The sequence below is a fragment of the Perognathus longimembris genome, chromosome 14 (genome assembly GCF_023159225.1).
Source record: "Perognathus longimembris pacificus isolate PPM17 chromosome 14, ASM2315922v1, whole genome shotgun sequence".
In the NCBI taxonomy this organism is placed as follows: Eukaryota; Metazoa; Chordata; class Mammalia; order Rodentia; family Heteromyidae; genus Perognathus; species Perognathus longimembris.
In genome coordinates this window covers 46,688,678-46,711,023 of record NC_063174.1, presented here as the reverse complement: position 1 = coordinate 46,711,023, position 22,346 = coordinate 46,688,678, and the positions used below count along the sequence as shown (strand labels likewise).

At 40.9% G+C, this 22,346-nt stretch overlaps 1 protein-coding gene and 1 long non-coding RNA gene across 2 annotated transcripts in view; one reads left to right on the top strand and one right to left on the bottom strand.

Moving 5' to 3' along the window:
• Window positions 1-22,346, top strand: part of Ston2 (stonin 2) — a 116,281-nt gene that overhangs the window by 63,594 nt on the left and 30,341 nt on the right.
• LOC125363561 lies at window positions 15,944-21,269 on the bottom strand. Its single transcript, XR_007213245.1, has 3 exons — window positions 21,026-21,269; window positions 20,547-20,847; window positions 15,944-15,975 (listed from the first exon to the last, which is right to left on the bottom strand). It is a non-coding gene; the product is annotated as an uncharacterized LOC125363561 (long non-coding RNA).

The window sequence follows — 22,346 nt, the reverse complement described above, 5'->3', positions numbered from 1 at the left end:
AACAGATGGTGTGAATGGAGACAATTCTTTCCCCAGGCAAGTTAAGCTAGTCTAGTAAAACTGTTAGCCATCTATTAAATACAGATGAAATCATACACTACTGACCCCATGTTAGAGACCATTGCCAGTTAAGGTAAATTGTAGTGTGTTCACCATCTTCCTTTGAAAGGACTCTATACCCAGTGCTGTGTCTTGTTGAATAGATGAGCAGTTGTAAAAAATATTTTTAATAAATGCAAATGACAGTCTTCCCTACTTTAAAAATAATTAGATCAGTTTCATTCTAAGACATTTTCACTGTAAAACCTATTAAATACTATTTTCTCCCTAAGCAAGTAGTTAAGTTTATCATCTAAAATTTAAAACATTTAATATGCATTAAAAGAAAAATATGCCTATTTCTAAAATCTCTCTTACCAGACCTAGCAGATCTTCATAACAAGATTAAGGTAAGATTTCAGGAAAAGAGAGCAAGCATCTCTAATCTCATAGCCCTAATACATTTACATATGTAAGACAAGCTCATCCTTAGTCTTCTGAGCATCCTACACAGTGCCTGACAAATAAAGGATGTCTGGGGACTCTGACTGTCCACTCCACACTTAACCCATGGTTGCAAATATTCACAGTGACGTTGTGAAGACCGCCCAGCTGATGCAGCTCCATAGTTTAAGTTCTTCACTGCATTATTATGCTGGTTGCTACTCACTGTACTGAAAGAGGGCATTTCTTCCTCACTGTGCCGGGTCTCAGCATGACTAGGTAACCTGGGGTGTGCTGGGGAACATCTCCTGCAGAGCATATGCTACTCCCATTAAGCCACAGGGGTTCCGGGATACACTGAGGGCAGAGCTGAGGAAGCCCAGCATGGAGTGCTCTTCCCACGTTAATGTTTCCCTTTCTCCTATGTGGAGGAAGATGAAAGCTGCCTAACTCCACAAGGCCATTCTCATTCACAAGGTATCAGTGCCAACAGGTTTTGCGGCTTCTTCCCACTTGCTTTTCAGACAAAGCAGGCTGACTTGTTGGTACTTGTACAGCTTTGAAGAGTCGGCCCCTGGCCCAGTTGATGTAAGACAAATTAAAGCTGATTCAGGTTCTTCTATCTAGGATTCACACCACTCCCCAACCCCTTCTTTCCTTTTCTTATTGAACAACTTAGGCCACAGGGAGACTGACTGATCCATGCTTTTGACCTCAGTTCACTGGATGTTTTTGTCTTTTAGAACTGTTATAACAAAATTAGGTGTATTGAAGCAGCAGACATTTATTATCTCATAGTCCTGGAGACCAGAAATCCACAATCAAGCAGTTGCTTGCCAGCCCTTAGTGTGCTTTAACTTGTGGTAACTTAACCCCAATCTCTGCCTCCATCTTCACATGGCCTCCTTCCCTTGTGCCACTGGGTTTCTTCTTATAAGGAAACCAATAATTAGATTGATGGATCACCCTAATTTAGTATGACCTCCTCTTTATTACCCCTGAAAGACCTATTTCCAAGTAAGGTCCCATTCATAGATTTTGGGGCCTAGGACTTGAACTATGTCACTGGAGAAATAAGATACGAATTTTCTCCAAAAGAAAGATGTACTGCTTATTACTATGACCTTTGACTTGGGCTGATGTGCCCCACATACTGTGGTTTGCTGAGTGTCCACTAGAGGTTTTATGTGTTGAAGGTTTGGTTTTCCAGTTGGTGCTACTATTGGAAAACAGTATTTCCTATCCTTTAAAGGACATAGTTCAACCCACTATAGTAGGTGTGTTGGTCACCTTTTAGTCACTATAAGGAAGTATTAGAGATACCAACTTACAAAGAGGAAAGGTTTCTTTTGGGCTATTGTTTTGGAAGTTTATGTCCACGATCAATTGGCTATTTTTTTGTGTTTTGTTTTGTTTTTGTTGCCAGTCCTGGAGCATGGACTCAGGGCCTGAGCACTGTCCCTGGCTTCTTTTTGCTCAAGGCTAGCACGCTACCTCTTGAGTCACAGCATCAGTTCTGGCCGTTTTCTATATATGTGGTGCTGAGGAATTGAACTCAGGGCTTCATGTATACGAGGCGAACACTTTACCACTAGGCCATATTCTAAGCCCCTAGCTGTTTTTTGGAGCCTGTGGCATGACAGTACATCATGGCTGGAGTGCACAGCAGAGCAAAACAACGCTGTCCAGAGGCCTGCAGTCCCCTTCAAGGGCATTCCTTCAGTGATGTCATAACCTTTCACTAGGCCCCACTTCTTAATGGTACAGTCCTGGGGGAAATCAAGCCTTCATTCAACACATGAACTGCTTGTGGGTACTTACCAAACCATAGCATTGTTAGCCTCCTTTAATGCACCTTAGCTAAGTAGGAATACCAATAAATCTTTTTTTTTTTTTTTTGCCAGTCATAGGCCTTGGACTCAGGGCCTGAGCACTGTCCCTGGCTTCTTTTTGCTCAAGGCTAGCACTCTGCCACTTGAACCACAGTGCCACTTCTGGTCGTTTTCTATGTATGTGGTGCTGGGGAATCAGACCCAGGGCTTCATGTATACAAGGCAAGCACTCTTGCCACTAGACCATATTCCCAGCCCCCAATAAATCTTTTAGAGATATTGATGTCTTTCTTCTCATACCTGCAGTGATATAGGAGAGTTGTTTCTGCTCTCCTCTCTTGTCTCAATCCTATGGGTTACCAATAGTACTTATTGTCAAAACAATTGACTGTGAATTGAGACTGGGGGCAAGCAAGTAATGCCCCTTTAATTCCTACACCCAATTAAATTTGTTCATGATTAGTGACTTTTTGTTTACGTCTATATGCCCAGTCTCTTGAAATACTAAAGGCATCATCAGCTTGGGATGAAGTAAAGCTAGTCACTTACTTATTCACAAAACATTTATTGAGTAAATATTGTTTGCTAAGTACTGTACTGGAATCAGAGACTGGTGAAATCAGTACCTATAATTTATTGAGTGTAAGTCATTTGGCAGACTGAAGCATATTCATTACATACTTTGTCATGAATTCCCACAAAAGCTCTTAAGGTAAACATTATTAACCCTAATTCATAGATGAGAAAACTGAAGGCAAGATTAAAAGCCTTGACCAAAGTCTAAGAGCTCACAAGTGGTAGTGTAAGTGAATTTGATGATATGGTATACCAGTTTTTCTCCACCTTTTCATAAAAGGTTTCTAAATTATTTTTCCCAGTTGTTCTCTCCAGATATTTGAATATCTCTCAGGCTTCTTTGCCTAGGCTGGCTTTGAACATTGAGCCTTGGATCTCAGCCTCCTAAGTAGTTAGGATTATAGGCATGAGCCACCAGCGCCCAGCTAATCACTTTTTTTTTTTTTTTTTCTGCACTAGGTTTGAGCTCTACCTCTGGCCCCAAATCTTTCCTCATTGTTGGTACTGGGGCTTGAACTCAAGGCTTTGAGCTTGTTAGGCAGACACTGTATGATTCTCTATCCCCCTTTATTCTCTTTAATAGTTTTGGGATTTGAACTAAGGGTTTTGTACTTGCTTCCAACCCCTCTTGCTCTAGTTATTTTTGAGCTAGTGTTTCACTTTTGTCTAGGCTAGCCTGGATCATCACCTTCCATTTGCACTTCTAGCCTACCTGGGATGACAGGTGCACATCACCATGCCAACCTATTGGCTTCAGTGGCTTCTAGTGAACATTTTTCCTGTGCCAGCCTCAAATCTCAGTCATTCCCATCTCTACCTCTCAGGTAGCTAAGATTACAGGTGTGAGCCATTGTGCCCAGCCTCCGTTTTAACATGAGTAGTTTCCTAGTTAGTAAATAAGGAAGTGAGAGTATAAAGGAAGTGAGTTTGGTGGGGTACATGTATAGAAATGTCACCATGAACCCCTCTTCTACAACCAGTATCTGCTGATTTAAAAAAAGACTTAAAAATTTTAAAATAAATGAGAAAGTCATGGAAGAAAACCAGCATTGCTAATCCTTGTGATGTATTATTGAGGGACTGATTTTCATTGGTTGCAAAACATATAAAAATCAGAGCTAAAACAAACATCAGTGGTAATTTTTTGGGTTTAAAAGCAGGATATCTCAAGTTCAAACACTGAATCGTTGTCTTTAGAGATATATAGCTTGTTTATGGGCAAAAGAATAATGATACTATAAATTTGCTTTAAAATAATTCAGTGTGTAGGAATACAAGATATTAATGAATTAATAACTACTGATACCTTTGATGTGTGAGGGTTTTTCTAGGTTGTTATCTCCACTTTTGTGTACATTTGACGTTTTCTGTAGCAGTAAGTTTAAAAAGTGGTTTTGTAAATATTCTAACAGGAAGTAGCTCCCAAAATCTAATTTAAAAAGAATAAAGAAAATGTTTGTGTGCACATATTTTGCTTGAATTGTCACCACCTGCTACTTAAGAGTTTAGATGGACTTTTCTACACTGACAGCAGCCACATACAGATTGAAAGGGACTGTGAAGAATAGCAGAAACGGGGTAGGAATGTGGCTTTGTGGTAGAGTACTTGCCTAGCATGCATGAAGCCCTGGGTTTGATACCTCAGTACTAAATAAACAGAAAAAAGTATAAGTGGTGCTGTGGTAGAGTGGTAGAGTGTTAGCCTTAAATGAAAGAAGCTCAGGGACAGTGCCCAGCCCCCAAGTTCAAGCCCCAAGACTAGCAAAAAAAAAAAAAAAAAAAAAGAATAGCAGAAGCCACTTGATTTCTGCCTGTAAGCAATGATCACCTTCCATCGCCACCATTCAGAGCTCCAGAAGCAATTGTGGTTATTATCCAACATTTGGGTACTAGTTTGTAATATCCATATTTTATATACCTTTCAGTTAATCTTCAACCAAGTATGGTACTATTCTTACCCGAGACACCAGAAATCTGGAGCTCCTGACCTCAACATGGCCAGAGCATGGGGAGAACTCAAGTTCAGATGCTATCTTCACTGCCATTGGGCACCTGTTGATTTTCCCTAGTATTAACTCTAGAACAGCCAAAGCAAGTGTTCAGTTCTTTCAAACTTTGCTTGTCTGAGAGCAGTACTACACTCTATTCAATGTGTAGATCAACATCCTTTGTTAGTGGTGATCCTAAAGATTATAGTATTCTGAATTAGAGAGCTGGACAAGGCAGTTACTCAACTACTGAGGTCCTTCCATTTTCTGGGTGCTGTGTTGAAAGTTGTCGAAGTGGGAAGAGAGAAGGAATTTGTTTCTCTGTATTTTTCTCCCAAACCTTAGAGCAGACTACATAGTATTGACCCAACTCTAATCATCTTTTTTTTTTTTGCCAGTCTTGGGGCTTGAACTCAGGGCCTGTGCACTGTCCCTGGTTTCTTTTTGCTCAATGCTAGCACTCTACCACTTGAGCCACCATGCCACTTCTGGCTTTTTCTATATATGTGGTGCTGAGGAATTGAACTCAGGGCTTCATATACACGAAACGAACATTTTTTTACTAGGCCATATTCCCAGCCCTATACTCATCTTAAGTGAGAATAAGTTGGCCTTCCTCCTCCCTCTCTGTAATTTCACCTACGAGGCCCTTCCTTGCTTGGGTGAGTGTATCTGGAAAGGGAGAAATTGGAGAGGGAGACAGATCAGGTCAGTGGCTCAAACTATAGAGGTTCTTACGTACATACGTTGAAAGGAATAAAACTCAGTGGACTGTTTTTGAAGCTCTGTTTCTTAAGGTAGAATCTATTGATAAAACAAGGTGCTGATTCATATTATCCCTGAATAGTTTTCTAAGAAATAAACCTGTCAAATTATTCCTCAGATGACATTTTCTATTCAAGAGAGGCAGGAATGCAGATTGTTTCTAGTGAAGTTTTATTGCTTGTTCTAACCACATTAATATGTCAGATTTATGATACAATGTGTTCTACATGTACACTAAAGAATAGGTAATAGTCTTTTGTGTAAATGGGCTCAAATGTATGTGTTTATAATTGAGTAACTCTCATTGCTGAGCAACATAGCAAAGTATGCATGTGTAGAAAAGACACACAATCTTCTTTGAACATTACTTACCACATCAGTTAAAAGAAGGTATTGTATGAGCTATTCTCAGAAGTCTCTGCTGTGGAGCATCATTTTACTGTTTTAACTGATGATTATAATAGGAATGATTATGTCTGGGACTTATAGATTGCCAAGGTGAAGTATTGGAACAGAACCCCAATTACATCGTTTCCACTGGAAAATATCTATTTATGCTTTGAGGAACTCATTGTTATAAAGATCATGGTTGCTGATACCAGTTACTTCAATCATGCAGTGCTTTTCAAGCATTTCTTTGTCCATGAACTCTGAGGTGGTTCTCACTCTATAAAATTGACAGTAACAGCACCTGCTTCATGGGCTGTGGAGGATGAGGGCGGCATCAATACACACAAAAACTTAAGTGCCTGACACAGAATAAATGCTTGGGAAGAGTTAGCTGCGGCTGTCACATTACTGTTGCCATCATTGTTGTTGCTGACCTGTGAGAAATCCTTGGATCTTCCCTATTTATTGTATATGAGCGCATCAAATATTGAGGTTACACAGCCATACATGGAGTGGGAAACCAGTCATTCCCACAGAGTCAGGAAGCTTACTCTGACCCAAATATAAGACTCTTTCATAAAGCAGCAACCCCAGATTTTACATCTATTTTTTGTTTTTATAGTGCTGGTGTTTAAATCCAGGGCCTCGAGCATGCTAGGCAGGCACTCTACCACTGAGCCCCATACCTGTCTTTTCTTGACTTGCCAATAGCAATTCCATATGCTGATATGGAAAATCTCACATGTATCATTAAGTTTAATTAAAGAAAAGGTTCCAGGTAGCACATCATGGGTATACTTTAATCTTAGGGATGTTATTTTAAAAGGGGTATTCATCTATGCTTTATATGCAAAAATTTGTGAACCGTATGTAAGAAATTGCCAACAGTGATTTCTTCTGGGCAATGGACCTGGCCATTGTGACTAATAGAGAGATTTTTACTTTTATTTCATACCGGTAAGTACTACTTGGACCTTTCAACAAGTTTACATAAAAAAAAAAAAAGTGGGAGAGGGCTGGGAATGTTGCTTAGCCATAGAGTGCTTGCCTCGTATTCATGAAGCCCTCGGTTCATTCCTCATCACCACATAAACAGATAAAACCAGAAGTGGCACTGTGGCTCAAGTGGTAGAGTGCTAGCCTGGATCAAAAAGAAGCTAAGAACAGTGCTTAGGTTCTGAGTTCAAAGCCCCAGGACTGACACACACACACACACACACACACACACACACACACACACACACACACACACACACACACACACAATGGGAGAGAATACAACAAACCATCTTGATAAGTGTCCCCAAATCAAAGATCTCCATCCTCGCTTCCTCTACTTGTACCCCTTGAAGCAAAAGCAAACAATCAAAAATCTGAGAAAGGATCTGTGGCATACTTAAGTCCTGAGCTTAGAAGTATCCAATATATTTTAGAGTATTAAAGGCTATGGGAAGCCAGAGTAAAGAAAGCTATACTCCTTTCTCTTTTACTGCACCTAATAACATCCCACAGAATTCTCTCTGGTGGCATATCCATTTGGAAAAGCTATCTTTTCTCCAGTATGCATACCCACACTTACCCAAACAGACGGTTACTAAAAGATCCCTCCATTTGTAACAGGCTTCATTTCAATCTCTATTCCAGTTTGAATCCATTTGTAACAAGCTCCACTTAAAAATATCTATTTCAAGCATGCGCCTCTTGTACAAAACAAAGTTCAGAGTCTGAGGAACTATTAAGAGAAAGTTAGACTCTAGAAATGCATGTTTGAAATCACATCCAGCTTTGCTTGTTCCAGGCTCTTCCAGGTCTTGGCCCCAGAGTAACCATTCACCTGTATTAATGCTCCCACACAACAGAAACATTTAAGGGTTAAGTTTAAAGGTATGTGCTCTTAAACAGTCCTTTTTGAAGTAACCATTGCCTGCACTCTTGGAATCTAATCACCCAAGTGTTATTTACCTCCCTTCTGTACACAGTGCAGACGGAGCTCAAAGTTCAGGAAGTAATAACAAAGGGAATCAGAAGCCAGATCTCAGGCACTGCCTCTGAAGAATCTCCCCAGTCTGCCTTGCCTCTCCCTCCTCCTGGGTGTGTCGGCCTGGGAAGGCCAGTGAGTAACCTGCGCTTTTTTTTTCCATCTTGGCCCTTCCCACCCAGACGAGAGAACTGAGTGGCAGACAGGCAGGCAGACAGAGCTGAGTCCTGTTCAAGCATGCAAGGAGCATACTTCTACCCACACCCACCGCCTGGACCCCTCACCACTACCATCCTTCGCCAGGAGGAACCAGACCCCAGGCCAGGGGCCCCAGAGGACCCCTATTCCCTATGGTAAGGGCTGCCAGTTGCAGGACCACCTCATTCACTTTACTTGCATTAGAGTGGGCTTGTATTTCTTGACTGTGTGTTTCTGAGTGATTTGAAGCTGTTTTGTTTGGCTGTTTAATTCTTTTTTTTTTTTTGGTTGTTTAATTCTCAGTGGTCTCAAGACAAAGAAATGTCTTTCTCCAGCAAGATTTATTATAACTTGTAACTTGATAGCCTGGCCTTGGAGCACAACTCTAATCCTTACCTCTGATTGGTGTAACCTACCTTTTGACTGGTGCAACATATGGGTGGGGGCGGGGGGGGGAGGGGGAAGGGAAAGGGGAGATGCCACTAAACCACTCTGCTTTTACTAAATGCGATCTGATCAGAGGAAGAAAAAGCATTGAGGATTGTTGGCATTTTAGTGCATGGACAAATCTTACTAATTGAAGTGTAGCTAATTGTTACCATAGCTCTAAAATAAACAAACCAAACCACATTTTATTTTATGTCTCAAAACAAAAGCAAACAGAAAATTCAGTTTAACAGGTTTCAGTGTAGAATGAGCGATGCCAGAGGCAGTGTTTGAGGACAAGCACTAAAAGATAAGTTGGTTTAATTAAATAGATGTGAGCATGGAAGTGCTGAATTAAATCTTCAGTCCTCGGGGAAGAAGTGGGCCTGATGTTCAGTGTGGGCTTCATGTGGTATTTAAGGGAGAAAACTGAGATCTTTGTGTGTTGAGAGTTCTTTGAGGAGAGGGTGGGAAGGCAAATGGAGGCGGCTGGGAAGCAGGTTTTTGGCATGAAGTTGATGCCAGGGACTTCTCCCTTGGCTGCTGTGGGTGAGAGAGTAATTCCAAGTAATCAAGTGCTGCATTGTTAACAGGCTTCTATGCTTCAGATATTTATTCTAAACACAAGCTGTTGACTACCCTGCTATAGGAAGGAATAAAACTACTGCCTCTGGTCCCTGGTATAACCCAAATTTTAACACCTGGCAAGAAAAGAAAATTAGGTTACCCATGGAGTAGCAGCTACCCATGTAGTCAAGTGGCTCTTGAGGCCATTGCACCAGGAGTACAAAATATTACCATATTCAAAGGCTGTGTTGTAAAGTTACTTTGATGCTTTGCTTCTGTAGTGTGTTTTAGACAGCACTGTTTTTTATCAGTCATGAGGAATTACCTCGTTATTACATTGGAGTAGGAAGATGTTGAGCTTAGAGGTTTGCAGAAGAGCAGCATAGGCAACTGCAATAGAATTTGCCCAACCTATGTGGATGTTTAACTTGTGCCCTGGTATCTGAAAATGCAGTATAGGTTTGTTTGGAGCATCTCTGTTCAGGCTACTTCAGGATTCTCTGTAAGGAGCGGTCTGTACTTACATAGCTGGGATTCTGGAGCAGCAGTAGACAACAGCCTCAAACCAAATCAAACCAAACAAGCAAACAGAAAACTGTACAGAGAGGTTGTACCTGAACTTTCTTGCACGTGGAAAGAGTACAGAGGGTGTGTGTGTGTGTGTGTGTGTGTTGGAATGGGGAGGAGCCTCAGCAAGGTAGGAATCTCCTTATAGAGTACAAATCCCTCTCTAAAGTTTATGAAAAGCACAGTATGTCTTTTGCTGAGGAGAATCCATAGTTCATCATCACTATCATTATCAGTGCTCTGTGGTGATGATGTCTGGAGTTTGCTTCCTTATTCCTCTAGTTTCCTTTTGGTTAAAAGCAGAAACTAGCTGCCACCCGCCAGCTGGTGCATCATTTAATCCAAGAATGCCACTTACATTGAGACAAAGCAAACAGGAAATGGAGGTGAGGCCATTTAGGATGATTTTAACTGGGACTCTTCAATTATAAGTGAGAAGACATAGATGCCACATCAGGAGACCATGGAATCAACTGCACTGATAGTCATCCTGGCTCTTTAGCACAGAAGCACTAAATATTACCATAAAAACATCACTATCCCTTCCAACCTGTGTCAGCACTGAAATTTGAGAACTTTGTGGTTAATGATTTCTTCAATGAAGTCGTTACATGTTTTCCTAAATTCCTACACCTTCTTTATAAGTTAAATGCAATGTGTGCTTGAATTTGGCTTCTCTGAAGCATCTTCATGATAATTGTAGAATTTCTTTTTATTTTATTATTTTACACTTACTCTTGTTGCTGAAGTTTTCACCCATTCTACCAAGCAGGTTGAAAACTGGACTTATAGGTAGGAACCAAAGTAGGTAAGTTAGCTTTATCTTGGAGCTGGGTATAAGTTCTTCCTCTTTTTCCAGAATTCCTTCCAAAAGAGCCTTCAGGCACTACCTAGCTTTGGCCACTCCTCTATCATCATGTGTTTCTGGCTTCTGGAATTCTTTCTTCTTCCACACCTGCTGTCACAGACCTCACAAGTAGGTGCTTAAAGAATGTGAATAGTTCTAGCCAAAAGGTCATGGTTGTTTTTCTGAGAGGCAAAACATAGAACCTTGGTAGTAGAGACACTATCAAAACTGCGGCTAAGCCTCATCCTGACGGCACACCTTGGAACATCCATCAGGAAAAGCAGTTGTGGATTCAGTCTCAGTAGTTTTAGTGCATTTCTCCAGTGGTGGCAATCTGGGCAAAGGTAAATTAAGTGAGGGGGGTGGAGTGTGAGGTAAAGAATGGTTAGCCAGCAGCCCTGGGCTAAATTATAATTAACATCAGCTGTAGCCTCCTGTAAGCCCCAGTTTCCTGCTCCTCTGGGCCACTTGCCGCTCTTACAGGTTGTTTTTTTTCCCTGTAATATTTCTTCTTATGCTTTGGCTCTCTTCATGTTAATGCTGCTCATTTCCTTGGAGGATGTACCCTTCAGGAGCAATGTTACATTTCATCCATAGATACACCCAGTGATGTCAAAGAAATACCCTGAACAAATCCTCATAAGGCTGGCTTGTCATCCACATCTTCAGACACTCCCTCCTCCATGCTGCCCCCCACCCCCACCCCATGTAAACCGGTGCTTGGAGTATAAAGATTGTTTTTGCTCTAGTTTGAGGTTACCACTTTGAGGATGAAGGAAAAGGTCTGTTGTGTACTCATGCATGTGTAAACACAGGCAGAAACTAGAAATGGAAAAATATCAGATGAAGCCATAATGTGAGATGAGAATAGAAAATTTTCTCTCACTTAGAAATTACATTTTGTTGGAGCTGGGAATATGGCCTAGTGGCAAGAGTGCTTGGCTCGTATACATGAAGCCCTAGGTTCAATTCCTCAGCACCACATATATAAAAAAGGCCAGAAGTGTCACGGTGGCTCAAGTGGCAGATTGCCAGCCTTGAGCAAAAAGAAGCCAGGAACAGTGCTCAGGCCCTGAGTTCAAGCACCAGGATTGGCAAAAAAAAAAAAAAAAGGAAAAAAAAAGAAATTACATTTTGTTATGAAAATGGAGGTGAATGGAAAAGGAGTAGGCAAGGACTATTTATTGAGCAACAGCGAGGCACACAGATCTTCCTCCCTCAGGATTGGAGGTTGTGCAAGGGGATGAATTTGGGACCAGGCTTATAAGGAGACTAAGCCAGGAGGCAGAGGTTAATGAAGAAGCCACTGGGTCTAGGAATTTGGTGGCTTTTCCTTGGACCCACCATGGATTGTTTAGAGTTGAGTTTGGGTGAATTGCCCTGCCTATATATCAAAGCAAGTTCACTTATACCTGAGGTTTTTGCCTGGGGTCTGTATGCCCCTGGGGTAGTAGGTGGGAGGGGGAGGGGGCCAATCCTTCACATTTGGCTGGAGGGGACATTTTTCTGTGTGATACTTTATAATAGGTTGATAGATAAAAATGGCCCTCATTTTTCTCCTAGTGCTTGTTCCCTTTACAGTGTGGCTTTCAGGCTCCTCTTATGAATTGGTAAGAGTCTGTTACCCCAGCCCTTGAATCTCTGAACTTAACTACTTACTTTGGCTGACAGAGTGGTGGGGCATATACTGTGTTTGCTTTCTTTGAAGCCAGTTCAGCCATCATGTAGACCTGTTGTGGCCAGGAGCCTCTGCCATCCCAGGTGATGGTCAGTCTTATATCAGACACATGAACTAGGCAGTTCTAGACCAATCATCTCTCCTCAGACACTTGAGTGGCCTCAGAAAAGATTAGACAAACCCATTCAGACCCAAAAACTAATGAGAGCAGTAAGTGCTTATTGTTTTAAGCTACTGAGGTTAGAGTGGTTTCTTCTGTGAATGATATCTGATATATTTGGTTATCTGGGTCTGATTCCTGTGTATGCTTTTGAATCTATTAATGTCATCATAAATGCTTTTTCAACACAATAGAAGAAAGTCAATCACTAGATAGGGTTAGTTCTGTTAGGTAAGATGGGAAGGGAACCCTCCATTCTTGTGATTGTCAATGTTACTTTGAGGTGTTTTTAACAACAGGCTAAGACCTGTGCCAGATTAATCCATCAGCTATCTGTAAGTGAAGACTAGGAGTCTGTAACTTATAAAGTTCTGTTGATTAGCCAGCATTAATACTTCCATGTTCTTGTCAGCTCCTGGATTACAGAGCAATACAGTGCATCATTCTTCTCTGACCAACACTTAGCAAATAACACTCCAGTGGCTTGAACTCCTTACTTTTAACACTTCCAAAGACAGACAACAACAAGAAAATGTTAATATCACCTTCAAGGAAAAAGCAAATTCATCCTGATGTTCGATGGAAAAAAAAAATCACAGTTGCAGATGAGCCTCTGGAATTGTATGTTGTTGACCATAGTATTCTCATCGGAGGCAGGTGATAGTTTGTGAAGTTTCCTTTGAAAGTAGGGACCCTTCAGGTAGGATCCTTGACTTGGGTTGCAAAATAAGAATTTCTGGACATGTTATGGTAAGAAAACTTGGCGGAGCTTTATTGAGTGAGTAAGCAAGCAGAGTCCTCTAGATCACCCACACTCTGTTAGACGGTGTCTCTGCCTTGCTGTTTGTCTGCTGGCCTGCTTATTTACTCAATAAAGCTCTGCCCAGTTTTCTTACTGTTGTGACTGACTTGTCCAGAAATTCTTATTCTGCGATTGAAGTCAGGAACCCTAAGTGATAGTCCCTACTTTTAAAAGAAAACTTCACAGACCTTCAGCTATCTATTGACACTTGCACCTGGGGTTTAGAACATGGTATGTACTGTTGAGTCTTGGGCATTGGGAATACAATAGGACCAGCGTAACCAAGAGTCAGCACTATTCATCTTCTGGAGCTAGTCTTTTCCTTGTAACAGGGATATAAAAAATGGCTGACACATTGCTGCAGTGGTCTGTCAGATGGGATTTCAAAGCAAAGGAATGGCTGAGTCTATGTCATAATTGAAGAGACCCCCCCCATTAGAATCCTAATACACAGTCTCCATTTCCATTCCATCCAGCTCTATAAAATGTGAATGATGTTAGTCACTGGGTATGGCTGTCTACTGTCCATCCAGCTCAAGAAGCGGTGTTAAGTCAGCATTGAGTTATTACTTTATGTCATATGACATCCCTTTGTTAGTTTTCTGAGATGAAAATAACCAGCCAATTTCTATCTAGTCTGAACCACTGGACCAGCAATGTTGGCTTAAGTACAATATTGCACAGGGTATAAAAGAGGTTTGGGTGGATATCTTTTCCTGATGGCTCTTGTTAGCTTGTGACTTGAGTCTCTCTTGTTGAGATAGGATGTGCTAACATGCTTGAGATTCTTAAATGTTCTCCATAGAAGAAACTATTAATATTATAGAAGTACATTATGTATATGTGTATGAGTGTATACCTGTGTGTAAATAGCATAATGAAACCCACTAAAATCTTTCTCAAAACAATTAAGGTTAAGAAAATAATATAAAAGGGGTGAATTTGATTAATGTACACTAGATGCCTATATGTAAATGCCATAATAAAATTCCTTTGTATGGTTAATTTATGTTAATTTTTAAAGGAGTATTTTATTTTAGGCCACTGATTTATAAACCTCTGCTACTGAATATTCCAGGCCTTTAAATCTCTATGGTACATCAAATTTATCTCTCAGGAAACTCAAGTACAAAGGATTATGTAACCTTTCTGAGATCATACTTTGTGACTAGCTGATTAGTTTTCATTTTCTCAGCTTTTGGTTGGCAATCTATATTGAGATATCATGACCTAGTGAGTTTATTCTCTGGGGGCAGGGGTAGGATGGGGAATCTGATTTCCTAGTACCTGTGCTGTATGGTAAACAAGGAAGTCTAGCAAAGGGGGTGCTTTTTCAAGCAGAAGGGAAAGAAAGCCGGATCATGATAGTTTCTGAACTGTAGTTCCTGATGTTTCTTCATTACTGCTTCAACCATCACAATAAATTGGAGTGAAGACTGTTTTAGAGGTCCCCTCCGTGACAGTGCTAAGTCCTACTTGACATTTCTGAGGCTTGGTGACATTAAATGAAAAATTATAGCCTCCTATTTGGCAGTTCTGTGGAGCGGCTTTCTGAAAAATTATGCTATTTCTATTTCATGTAGAAAAATTGGCTTAATTAAACAACTCATTTGAACTAATAATACTTGGTAGGAAACATGATAGTCCCAGAGCAGGTATTTCTCCTGGTATTGTCAAATTAATATATGCAAGCAATCAAATAATTGTGTGGTTCAGAATATAATCTGCTATAATTAAAGGATAAACTGGTTATCTTGGATAAGTTACCTTTAGTGATGTTTCTTGTAAACTTCGTGTCTCCCATGTATATTGCTGCTCCATAATGTATTGTTTTTTGAGCAATAATTAAAAATCCTCCTTTCTGCTCAGTATCAAGAATGAAGTCTGCCTTATTTAACAATGAAAACAGGAGCGAACAACACAAAATCTGAATAGTAGGCAATGAATGAATGAAAGAGGGAGTGAATGCTGTGACATTTACATCCAGCTGTAAGAAAAATGGGAGTTTCTTCCAGGTGTTTCTGCTCCTAAGAAAGGGCAGTGAAGGGTTAATGTTCTCTACAAGAGCAGGAGGGATTTGGATATGGATCTCTGCAGAGTTGCTTGAATCACATTCTTTCTGCTACTATAGCAACAGGTTGAAAATTCTGCCAGCTTTGTCTCCTGCCTCCTAGAAATGCCCAAGTGTAAGTGACTGACTTCATTGTCTGGGAGACAACTCTTTTTTTCTATGTTTACATGAAGCAGCTTCTTTGCAGAGACAAAGGGGTTAATACAAAGCTGGGGCTAAGAATCATGGAAAGGCAGAGAGATCTTGTTTTCATTGAAGTGATATTTCTCATCTTTTGTCCTTTGAAGAGGTATGAGGGAGGAATTGAAGTTTAATCTGAAATTAATAAAATCCTTTCCTCCCTTCTTAATGAGGCATCTTCTGAGAATTACATACCTGGCCACATTTGGAAAACTTTCTCCTACTATTATTGTTTTTATTTTTTATATTTTATTTATTTATTTATTTATTTTTTTGGCCAGTCCTGGGCCTTGGACTCAGGGCCTGAGCACCGTCCCCGGCTTCTTCCCGCTCAAGGCTAGCACTCTGCCACCTGAGCCACAGCGCCCCTTCTGGCCGTTTTCCATATATGTGGTGCTGGGGAATCGAACCGAGAGCTTCATGTGTAGGAGGCAAGCACTTTTGCCACTAGGCCATATTCCCAGCCCCTATTATTGTTTTTAATAACAAAAAAAAATCACAGTAATAGAAAAAGTTCGGGGCTTGGAATATGGCCTAGTGGCAAGAGTGCTTGCCTCATATACACAAAGCCCTGGGTTCAATTCCTCAGCACCACATATATAGAAAAGGCCAGAAGTGGCGCTGTGGCTCAAGTGGCAGAGTGCTAGCCTTGAGCAAAAAGAAGCCAGGGACAGTGCTCAGGCCCTGAGTCTAAGCCCAGGACTGGCAAAAAAAAAAAAAATTATTGAATTGTTGCCATTGTTTGCTTCTAAGTTTACAGTTGTCAGAATGGACCAGGATGGAGATTTTTTTTTTCCTCTGCTTTTATCAAGCCTGTACATTGTACCTACTTTGTTTCATGAGAAGAAAAGCTAAGCAATAATTGAAGATGGGAGTGTTTTTACTTGGTATAGTGGTAGTGTTAGAAAATGGGAAAGTTACTTAAGCAGTAGTGAGTTCCCAGAAGTCTTCATAAGCACTTAAAAGTATCAGCCTATTTACTCAAGGGCTGCTGCTTATCTCTGTAAAGGGCAAGAAAATTTTCTTGCTCAGGTGTGGTAATAATCAGAGTTTGGGGTTAATTGTAATTCATTTAGGACAAAGGCATGAAAGTTAGTCACTTTGGATTAAAACTGCTTTTAGCTGAGAAGCCTTGGAACTTTACTTAGTCCTGAAGTTAACTTAAAGTGGGACAGGACTCAGCAATCTCTGCCTCCATTTTACTTTTGTCACCTTTGCTATAAGCCATTCAGTCATCACCCATTTCACTTGGGAAAGACAGGACTAAAACATCTTGTGAATAGAGTTGAATTCATCCTCCCAGACAGCCATGCCTTTCTTTTCCTGAGAGGGCCCTGCCTGACCAATCCTGAGGTAATAGTCTGCCAGACACCACACCTTTGACCAACACTACCTCATACCCTCATTTCCTCCTCGTGTGTGTGTGTGTGTGTGTGCGTGCACGTGCATGCACGTGTGCACACCCGTGTGCATGTGGGCACCAGTGGGGTTTGAACTCGGGGCTGTGGGGTCTTGCTTGACTTTTTACTCAAGAATGGTGCCCTACCACTTAAATCACACCTCCATCACTTTTTGCTGGCTAATCGATGTCTTAAGAGATTTCTCTGCATTAGGTGGCTTTAAGCCACCATCCTCCCATTTCAGCATTCTAAATAGCTAGGGTTACAGACCCGAGCTGCCAGCCTCTGGCTTTCTACTTCTATTTACAAAATCATAAGGCTCACATCCATACTGGGAAGATGGATTAAATTTCTCACTTTCCTTTCCTTCTCTCCTGGACTGATGGCCACACCCAGTCTTTGGGGACTGCTAAAGACAGGGCTCTTGCCCTAAAACTCCAGTAACAGTCATACTAACTCAGTTTTCACTTTGCACCTAGGCATGCAGACAGAAGGGTCTGCCTGGTTCACTCTTCATTTGTGGTTTATAAATATATTTTGGTCAAAATGATATATTGAGCCATTCTTCAGAAGCAGCACTGGCTCTCATTTTGAAAAGTTCAGTTTTGAAAATATGTTATGCCCAACCTATTACATACCATTTCAATATGAGGAAAATTTGAATATGAGCTATATCATCCATCTTTTATTAAACTCATCATTACAAACTTGAAGTCTCTAGTATCCGCTGAAATTGCCCTTTGCTATATGGTCAAAGGCACTGGGCTGGAAGCCAGAAGCCCAGACTACTCACTAGGTGTGGCCTTGACAGATCATCTGAGGATGTTAATTCCATTATATGTAAAATGAAAGACTTGAAGGAGATTTCCAGAATTTTTCTCTCTCTACATCTCTCCCTACTTTGTTTTTAAAATACAACAGACTTTACTGAAATATGATTTACAAGGCACCGGACAACCCTGTTTGTGGGTCTTCCTGACCCTTTATCTGCACTTACATCTCTGATGCTTCCCAAGGGAAGTCTTCCCCAGTCTTCAGGCTAGGTGAGGACCACAGGTCTGGATTCCTTGAGAAGGTTCTTGTTTAGTTTTAGTTTTTGTTTTTTCTTTTTTTTTTCACTTCACACTTGCTTCAGTTTGTAATTATCTATTTTACAATGTATAATTTTAATTCCATTTCCTATCATACCACAGAATGAGAAATGTGGAACAAGCACCGTCTGTTTTATTCATTATTGTCTCTGTATGGAAGAGATACTCAGGGTCATATTCAGGTAAATGACCAAGGCCTTGGCTAATTCAGGTTTTATGGAGAGTCCAAAGATGTTTTCATCAGTTTCTGCCCTCCAGGATCGTAAGGTTTATTCTCTCTGCTATTCATGTCTTCCTTTACCTTCTGTATCCCAGGTCTAAAATATTACATACTACAGCAAATTAAAACAAAAATTCTGAATTCCTGGGCTGGGAATATGGCCTAGTGGCAAGAGTGCTTGCCTCCAACACATGAAGCTCTCGGTTCGATTCCCCGGCACCACATATATGGAAAACGGCCAGAAGGGGTGCCGTGGCTCAGGTGGCAGAGTGCTAGCCTTGAGCGGGAAGAAGCCAGGGACAGTGCTCAGGCCCTGAGTCCAAAGGCCCAGGACTGGCCAAAAAAAAAAAAAAAAAAAAATTCTGAATTCTTATGGTTGACCCATCAATCATTAGGTAGATTTTTGTTTTCCTTGATTGGACTGATCAGCCTTTTATGGGAGAATCTATGAAGTGAAGTGAGGCCTTACAAAAGATTATTGAAGAGTACATAGAATGGCAAAAAGGAAGAGAAAATTAGTTTTTCCCATAGGCTCTCTTATGTTGACTGTTGGGCTTTACAAGTAAGGACATGTATCTTAAACACAATTCTTACTGTCAGTCTTGAGTAATAGGCACTAAGAGTTTGTTACCAAAAACTAACAATAAAAATAAGAACAAACCTAACTGGAGTGGATTACAGAAGTCATTTTGATTTAAAAAAATTCAGGAAGGTATTTTTTTTCCAACAGAATTGTCAGGTTCTTACAACCAGTACAGTTACAGTCAATATAGACTCACAGTCAATATAGAAGCAGAGATCTCCACCACACAGTGACACATTGGCAGTCTGGGTCAGTTTGGCTACTGAACAGAAAGCCTAGAGCTACATGTGGAGAGGGCAGAAGGAGAATCCCTTAGGCTGGTGGTGTGATGGCTATTCATCAGCCAGAATGGGAAGCTGTTGGGGAGAGTTGGCTGTATTACAAGACAGGACTCCTTTTGGTCCTACTGAGATTGCAATTCATAAAAGTAGCTCTGGGGAGTTTGACAAAGATTTGTTTCAATAGAAATCATGAAATCTCTAGCTCTAGAAAGCCAAAGCAGCCGGTCCTGTAGCCTAATCCTGTAATCCTAGCTAATGGAGAGGCAAAGGATCCTGGTTCGAGGTCTGTGCGTATATGTGGAAGCTAGTTCTCAAGATACCATTTCAACATTAGTTGTGGTGACAGCCCCTACACAGGGAAGCACATGTGGGAGGATAGAAGCCCAGGCTGGCCCAAACAATAAAAAGAGACCTTACCTCAAAAACTAATCAACATAAAAAAGGTTGACTAGAGTACCTGCCTAGTAAATGCAAGACCCTGGGTTCAATCCCCAGTACTGCAGACACACACAGAGACATACACAGACACACATAGACACAGCCAAAACCTCCACTTACCTCCCTCTCTGTCTCTCTCTCTGTCTCTCTCTGTGTCTCTGTGTCTCTGTCTCTCTCTCTGTCTCTCTCTCTCTGTCTCTCTCTCTGTCTCTCTCTCGTCCTGGAGCTTGAACTCAGGGCCTGGGCACTGTCCCTGAGCTCTTTTGCTCAAGGCTAACCCTCTACCACTTTGAGCTGTATAGCTCCACTTCAGTTTTCTGGTGGTTAACTGGAGATAAGAGTCTCATGGACATTCCTGCTTTGAACCTCGATTCTCCAATCTTAGCTTCCTGAGTAGCTAAGATTATAGGCATGGGCCACTAGTGCCCCAGCGACTTCCACTTATCTTGAGAACACTTGTAGAGAAGATATCAAGACATGCCATGTTGCCCACAGACCAAGAACTAATTGCATTAGGTTGACAAGTAGCCAAGCCATAGGTCCATATACATCAGTAAGCAGGGTGGCTACTCCTTATTTACTTACAAAAATACCCAGAAGAGGGGGCTGGGGATATAGCCTAGTGGCAAGAGTGCCTGCCGCGGATACACGAGGCCCTAGGTTCGATTCCCCAGCACCACATATACAGAAAACGGCCAGAAGCGGCGCTGTGGCTCAAGTGGCAGAGTGCTAGCCTTGAGCGGGAAGAAGCCAGGGACAGTGCTCAGGCCCTGAGTCCAAGGCCCACGACTGGCCAAAAAAAAAAATACCCAGAAGAAATGTACTGTGTGGGAACATGGTGCTTCCTATCTGATGTCCCCTGATAGCTCCTGAGAAACTTGATGTAAACACTCCTCTAGGGATATGCCTCTTTCGGGACCTGGTGTTAAGGGAACATTTGAACAAAATTCTTTAGGAAGCAAACGTCTTTCCTTTCAACAACAAATCCCCTTGTAAGTTTCAGGTCTGCTACTCCCTAAGTGTACAACTAAATGCCATCTTATTTAACACCTCTATGCCTCATTTCTTTCATCTTTACATAGAATTGATAGTAATACCTTTCATAGAATTCTTACTAGAAACAAAATCACCTAAAGTATTTTTCCACAATGCCTGGCACATAGTATTTTGCAATTGTTTTTAAAATGTTGTTCACTATCCTTTTTAATTAATTGTATAAAGGGGTTTCATTGGGATAGTCCCATTAATCCCACACCAGTCTTGTAGACCCTGAGGTTACCTCAGTAAACAAAATAGTTTTAAATCCTTGTCCTCAAGGAGGACAGTCTCCCAGTTAGGGGACAGAAATAGAACATAAAGTGAAACCTATCACACATTAAGTGTGATAAACATGCTAGGCACTTTTTTTTCTTCCTCCTGACCTTTACAGTTTTGTGTCTTCAAAATTCAGATGAGCTGGATGCTAGAGTACTAGCCAGCTAGACCAAGCTGGTCTTCCAAGAACACTTTATTTGATTTGTCCACTATAATAGCCTTTCCTGTTCTTTGCCCTAAATTTTGCTTTCCTGCTTCTGTAGGAATAGAAATTAGTTGTCAATTGCTCCCTAACAGAGGCTGTTTTGATCTCAAGTCTCAGTGTTATTATCAGTAACATGGGAGAAATCCTATCTGTGTGAAATCTCATGGAAAATATTTTATACCATGTCAAATCATAGTTACTCAATAAAAAGTTCATTATTATCATCATTATTGTTGGTTTTAGACAAAGGGGATGTCAAATGTTGGATCTCATCTATAAAGAAGATAAGCTATTGAAATATTTAGTCAAATCTAGTTACAGAATTTGCTGAATCATAGTTTGATCATTCAATGTGTTTTTCTTCAAAAACATCCTCTATACCTCCTCATTTATCTGTATAATTTGGGATTGTGCTTAGTTATGAGGGTTAAACAGATTTAACTAATTGTTGAATTCATTATCTTGTACCCTGACCCTTCCTTGTTGCTGCAGCAGGAACAGATGAGGGAGGTTCTTCCGTGAAATTCTTGTATTCAGTCTCCTGGATCCTATGGAATTCAGGAGCCTTATTCTGTTTTGATCATGACTGTGTATGGAAGAATACAGCATCTGTGGGAGAGTTACCTTTCGGTGGGAAAAAAAACAGGAACTATTCATTTTGTCATCACGGCCTCTTTTGTATATAATACCATATGTATTTCCCATGGAGTCAGAGATAAAGACAGGAAGAGAGTTGGCCAGAGGTAGTGAGTGTTAATTCATTTGAGAATCCTCCATGCAGATGACCATCCTTACATTCAGAACAATAGCTCTAAAACCGTTTTAGGTTCTAGCGACTTTGGAAGGGCAACAGGCAAGAAGAACGTAGGTAGGACCCTGAATTGTAGTTGGAAGACCTGTCCTTCTGCCACCAGAGAATTCATTTCATTGCTGGGGCCTCATTTGACAGATTACCCTGTGTAAAGACAGAACAAATCCTTGCTCGTCTAAAAATGTTTTACATTCTTCTACTTTTTATGGGGAAAGTCAACCATGTAAGCCACCCTACTTGCACAGGAAAGAATTAAGAATATCACATTGCTCTTCATAAGACACAAATGAAAGGAACAACATAAGAATTAAGATAAAAAATGAAAGTGTGAACATGTAATACCATCAGGTAAATCATTACCAGGACAGCTTCCTGCTTATTATCACAGGTGCCTACTTGTTGCACACTTTTTCTCTTGCACTGTCTGTGGTAATAACAAGACAGTATCGGTGAACTCTTCATGATGAGTCATTTAATTCCAACCTATGAACTGTT